Source organism: Priapulus caudatus, unplaced genomic scaffold, assembly GCF_000485595.1.
Source record: "Priapulus caudatus unplaced genomic scaffold, Priapulus_caudatus-5.0.1 Scaffold179, whole genome shotgun sequence".
In the NCBI taxonomy this organism is placed as follows: domain Eukaryota; kingdom Metazoa; phylum Priapulida; class Priapulimorpha; order Priapulimorphida; family Priapulidae; genus Priapulus; species Priapulus caudatus.
This window is the reverse complement of record NW_014577240.1, coordinates 206,821-213,042: the sequence shown is the minus strand read 5'-3', so window position 1 is coordinate 213,042 and position 6,222 is coordinate 206,821. Positions and strand designations below refer to the sequence as shown.

The following is a 6,222-nucleotide window of genomic DNA, read 5'->3' as shown; positions in this document are numbered from 1 at the left end:
AAGTAAAGTAGTGAGTAGTGGGGGTAGTAGTATAGTAGTAGTAGTAGTAGTGTGGTAGTAGTAGTAGTAGTTAGCAGCAGAGCAGAAGCAGCAAGCAGCAGCAGCACAGCAGCAACAACAAACAACAACAACAACAACAACAACAACAACAACAACAACAGCAGCAGTAGTAGTAGCAGGAGGAGCCGTAGCGGTGGCAGTATTAGTAGTGGCAGCAATAGCAGCAAAAGCGTCGTCATCATCGTCATCATCACCATTATCATGATCGGCGTCGTCGTCGTCATCATCATCATTACGCCCCTCACTACCCTTATCAAGCCCACCACCAACAACACGCCTTAGGATAAAAAAAACAGCTCATTTGAGAGGCTCGGCTGTTACTTGCTACACTTCACTCGTGCCGCTGCACACGTCGAGTGCTCCCGTCATAAAAACCGTGCACGGATGATCGCTCCGTAACGCGATCAGCGTCTCAGCATGACCGTAAAACGTAACCCGGTCGTTACGACACTCCAGAAGTCACAACACCCCATGCACGCGCCACCCGCCTCTCCTCGGCTTGCTCTAACACCCCGATTACGCCATAAGGGAAAACTGACTCTCTCTTTCCCTCGTTATACATGTGTATTTATGTCCATGAGTGTGTGCTTTCGTCCTTGCGTGCTGGCGTTCATGCGTGCGTGCTAAATAGTATATGCATATAGCTATATAATTATATATAATATATATATATATATATATATATATAATATATATAGTATATATGCTTCTCGATTTTGCTTACTCGATTAATACACGTGGATGGGATCGAAACTGGTTCTTTGTTCAATATTTGTGATGGTGAAATGCCAGTTGAAACAATATACGGTGCGGCGGAGTTAAATTGTTGTGAAACGCGAACCGCGCAACACGTGGCAGCAGCGAAATCGGACGAGGGCGGGTATTACAGGCGGTCACGTGATAACGCACGGCAGACGCGCATCCTGCGCATCCTGGCGTGCCGAAGCCGGCGGGGTCCGCTCCATAACAAACACGCGAGTTCACGCTGGCACATGCGTAACGGCATTCGTGTTTATTGTAACTAGCAGGCGTTTGCGAAACGTTACTCCGCGTGTTACGCAATTAGTTCTAGTACACCGAGTCGAGTACAACTGCCAAATCGGTCGAAAACCTCTCACGGTTACGGGCGAAATTGGCACTTGAATCAAGCTGAACGTTGTTATGATAGATTATTAGGTAATACTTACGAGTTGACATGATTTAGCGTACGAACCACGATAATAGCATGCCCAATCAAAACGAATGACACGGTAGAAATGTCTAGTAGCGAAGGAAACATTTTTGCACAAGTTCAAACACGTCAGCGTGACGAAACTATTACGGAGTAATAGGCATTGCTTTATACTAAAAAGCCACTTATAATAATGTTTTACTGATAATCGTTGATTGTTTCTCGTTTTTCGCATTTCCCGCACTTCATGCCAGTTTCGTGGCATGTCAGTGCGAGCCGGTATATGCAGACACTGACCATAGATCGGATTTAGAGGTCGCCCACTAGTTTTGGTAGTGTCAGCACTGACTGGTAGTGCTGCTACTGGCCGTAGGACTGGTAGTGCTGCTACTGACTGCACTGACTGGTAGTGTTGCTACTGACTGCACTGACTGGTAGTGTTGCTACTGACCGCACTGACTGGTAGTGTTGCTACTGACCGCACTGATTGGTAGTGCTGCTACTGACTGCACTGACTGTAGTGTTGCTACTAACTGCACTGACTGGTAGTTCTGCAGCTGACTGACTGACTGTAGTGCTGCTACTGACTGCACTGATTGGTAGTGCTGCTACTGACTACACTGATTGGTAGTGCTGCTACTGACTGCAGTGACTGATAGTGCTGCTACTGACTGGTAGTGCTGCTACTGACTGTACTGTAACTAGTAGCACTGTCTACACTGATAGAACACTGGTCATCATATAGTTTGCAATGACCTGGTCATTGTGTTACCAGACATTGAGGAAGACGCGCGCACTCGCTACCACAAACCAGACCCTCAGATCCCGCGCCGCCGCCTGTCGGTTTATGCGCCTATTTACACGGTTATTACAGGATGCTATAAAATAGTCGCGTCTGGAGCACACCACATCGTTACTTCATTGATGCGCTAGATCATAATACATCACTGTGGCAAATGTGTATATCGTTGAGTACACACGTTTTCCGCCCATTCGTGCATGTACGCGACCATACGCACTCACACATATGCACGTACACACACGCGCGCGCGCACTACAACACCACAACAAGCACACACAAACACACACACACACACATCAACACCCACAATCACATTATACACACAGCCACACAACTCATCAACACACACACACACACACCACACAACACACGCGCGCACACACGTATAGGCAACCTTTGGCGCACAGCATATTTACATAACCTTTACCGAAACATCCACTTAGTCAATTGTGCTGTAAATAGCTAGGAGAACGTAGCCTGAACTAAGTGCCTAATGGCTGGGTGTCACTTGCTGGCGGTACGTCTGTTATCAACACCCCTGGTGGCACAGATGCACGGCTTGAAGAAAAGAGCGTACGTTTGAACTCCGAAATGCTGTTGACGATTCGGTGGTGCATTTCTTCGGGTATATCGTATACCCTAAATTTCCTCCCGGAGGGGGGGGGGGGGGTAGGGGGGGGGGGGGCGTTTCACGGAAATGTGGTTCCACTAAAAGAAAACTAAAACACTAAAACGAATAGATTTTACGTTGTTATTTTATGGGTGAACACGCGCACGGCGCGCGACGTGCACGCACGTAAGCACACGCAACGCACCAAGATAGGCAATGCACGTCAAGCGCGCAAGTAGACACACGCACGCAAACACATACACACAGCGCACACACACAACACACACACACACACACCACACAGCCACACACAATCAGAACACAGCACGCACGCACGCACGCACGCACGAAGACAGCAGCACCACACACACACACACACCCGAAGGCAGCACACGGCCGCCCAGTGAGAGCGCGCGCGCGGGAATATTCGGCGTGCTCCACACAGGAGTTACGATGGTTAGGGCGATCATGGTCCGTAGTTCAACAGGCACTGGAATAACGACGTTATACCTATCTTGATAACTTGATATGATTTTCTTGGATGTATAGTTTTCATTACACGCTATCTAATGGCATTTTTCATTTTCCAAGATTTTCTATGAGTTCTTCTTACCAGCACGAACGGCATAAGCAGCACGCGCGCTTTCTATGCGCCCTTCGATTCATACGCGAATTTGTTTTTGCATTAAAAAGCGGCTGCTGAGACGGTGAAGCAATATTGTATGAATGGAATAATTGCGACACTTTTGCCTGTGGCATTTTTTACCTTATACGAACCACATCAAATATGGTTGTTGGTCGTAAAATCGCATTGACCTATGAACGGTGCATTTATCATAAATGTCTTGCGCTATAAGGCTACAATTCGATACTGCATGGTGATTGAAATTTGGGGTGGCCGCGGCGGCTGCCCCTCTGACGTATGTATAGACGTGCTTTCTACAATATGATGCCAATTATAATTGGTTGATTTGGAATGTCAGAGAACATATGAGAATTCCATGTTTCAAAGCCCGTGTTTATCCAGTTTGTTTTGAACTCGTGTCGACTCGTAATGTAATGGTAACTGGTAAGTTTTAATAGTGTAAGCAACTGCTCACGCTATATTCATAACAGTGACAGTCTATATAATTCTGAGATATCTGCATCTTTATATGATATACTACTATTTATATTCTCGAGCATATACCTTTCGATGCGTTAGTTATCTCGTAATGCTTTAAGGATTGCTGAAAAATCACTTTCGATAGCAGAGGCGATGTGATGTAATATTAAATAATCTACTCCCGTTTGCGTCTGGTAAACTAGAGTCAATTATATTTTTTTATATTTTTTTATTTTATTTTATATTTTTTTTTTTTTTTTTTTTTTTTTATTTTATTTTTTTATTTTTATTTTCATTCATTTTTAATTCATTAATTTATATTATATTTCCCTAATTATTAATTTAAATTTTTATATATTTTATATTTAATTTTTTTCATTATTTATTTTTTCATTTTATTTTTTATTATTTTTTATTTATTAATTTATTTCATTATTTTCTATTTTTGTGATATCATATATTTTATATTTCATGATTTATATATTTTCTATTATTATTTTTTTATATTATTTTTATTTTTTCTTTTTTTTTTTTTTATTTTTGTATTTTATATAATTTATTTTTTTTATTTTTGGTGGTGTTGGCGGTGGTGTTGGTGGTGTGGTGGTGGTGGTGTTGGTGGTGGTGGTGGTGGTGTTGATGTTGTTGTTGTTGGTGTTGTTGTTGTTGTTGTTGTTGTTGTTATTATTATTATTATTGTTGTTGTTGTTGTTGTTGTTGTTGTTGGTGGTGGTGGTAGTGGTGGTGGTGTGGTGGTGGTGGTGTTGGTGTTGGTGGTGTTGGTGTTGTTGTTGGTGGTGGTGGGGGTAGTGGTGGTAATGATAATGGTTGTGATTATGGTAGAGGCGGTGTTGTTGCTGTTGGTAGTGGTGGTGGCGGTGGTGGTGGTAGTGATGATAATGATGATGGTGGTGATTATGGGGGGGGGGCTGCGTTGTTGTTGTTGTTGTTGTTGTTGCTGTTGTTGTTGTTGTTGTTGGTGGTGGTGGTAGTAATGGTTGCGGCGGCGGCGGCGGTGGTGGTGGTAGTGGTGATGGTGGTGATGGTTGTGGTTGTGGTAGTGATTGTGGTGACTGTGGTGGTAGTGGTGCCGGCGTCGATGGCGATGGCGGTGGCGGTGGCGGTGGTGGTGGTGATAATAATGATGATGATGGTCGTGGTGGTGGTGATGATGTTGGTGCTGGTGGTGGTGGTGGTGATGGGGGTGTTGTTGTTGTTGATGGTCGTGGTGGTAGTGGTGGCGGCGGTGGCGGTGGCGGTGGTGGGGACGGCGGTGGCGGTGGCGGTTGTGATGGTGATGATGATGGTGATGTTAATGGCGGTGGCAGTGGTGGGGACGGCGGTGGCGATGGTGGTGGTGATGGTGATGATGATAGTGTTGATGATGGCGGTGGCGGTGGCGATGGTGGCTGTGATGGTGATGATGATGGTGATGATGATGGTGGTGGCGGTGATGGGGACGATGGTGGCTTTACCGTGCGGCGTGCGCATGCAAGCAGCAGTAACGGTGGCGGAGACGGTGGTGGCGGAATCGGCCGTCGTTGTAAGCACGCTTACTATGTGTAAGCGAATTTCTCAAACGATGGCAGTTGCGAATAATGAGATTTCGTCGCATTCGCGTTTAGGCATCCGCGAAATGACATTTGTCGTCGCTTTTCTGGGAAATGAGAGGGAATAACGCAATGGCTACATGATCCCCTTGCGCCTGCAGGCGTGCATATCAACAGACTCGCTGCATGTCTCTAACTCTCGTTGGAAACAGCCGCATCGATCTCCTACTCGAAGTCCTTGGCCAAACAGCAAGTTCGTAGATTTTTGGCGCAATTACTAAACGCGGCCTGTTTTCCATGTTTCCATCGTTTGTATTGTTTTCCATCTTCACTATATACAAACTTCTTCTCGTTTGTGTTAATGGGCAAATAGCGCAGACAAGACCCCATGGACTAGGCGGCAGCTAGTTTTAGTCTAACGTTACAGACCAAACTGACAACAAGTATTTCACACAGGACTGTGTCACATCTCACGCCATCTATTATTAAACCCGCAACAACGCGTTTCGGTGTCTACTTTACCGAAAAGATAATCTGAATCAAGAATCGTCAAATGCCATCTAAACAGGAGATCTAAATGGCTTACAATCTAAGTTTATATCAAACATTTAAGTCTTAAATCCTATCGTTAAGCGTAGTGATCGCGTCCGTGCTATCGTGTACACGGTCACACAGGCTGTTCATGCAGAATACCGTGCAATAATATGCCGAAGACGTTATTTCTTTACACTGCATAATTAGCCAATCTTACGCTGATTACCAAAAACAAGTTATGTCGCCGGGAATTCGGTGTTTGTTTTGTCCGTAATTAGTCGTCCTGAAAGGAAGACCGAGAGATAATGAGAGGGGAGAGATAGACAGACAGACAGACAGACAGACAGGCAGACATACATACATACATACATACATACATACATACATACA

The 6,222-nt window shown here is 44.8% G+C and overlaps 1 protein-coding gene across 1 annotated transcript in view; it reads left to right on the top strand.

Moving 5' to 3' along the window:
* LOC106806789 (proto-oncogene tyrosine-protein kinase receptor Ret-like) overlaps window positions 1–6,222 on the top strand; it is a 51,023-nt gene that overhangs the window by 540 nt on the left and 44,261 nt on the right. The window lies entirely within an intron of this gene.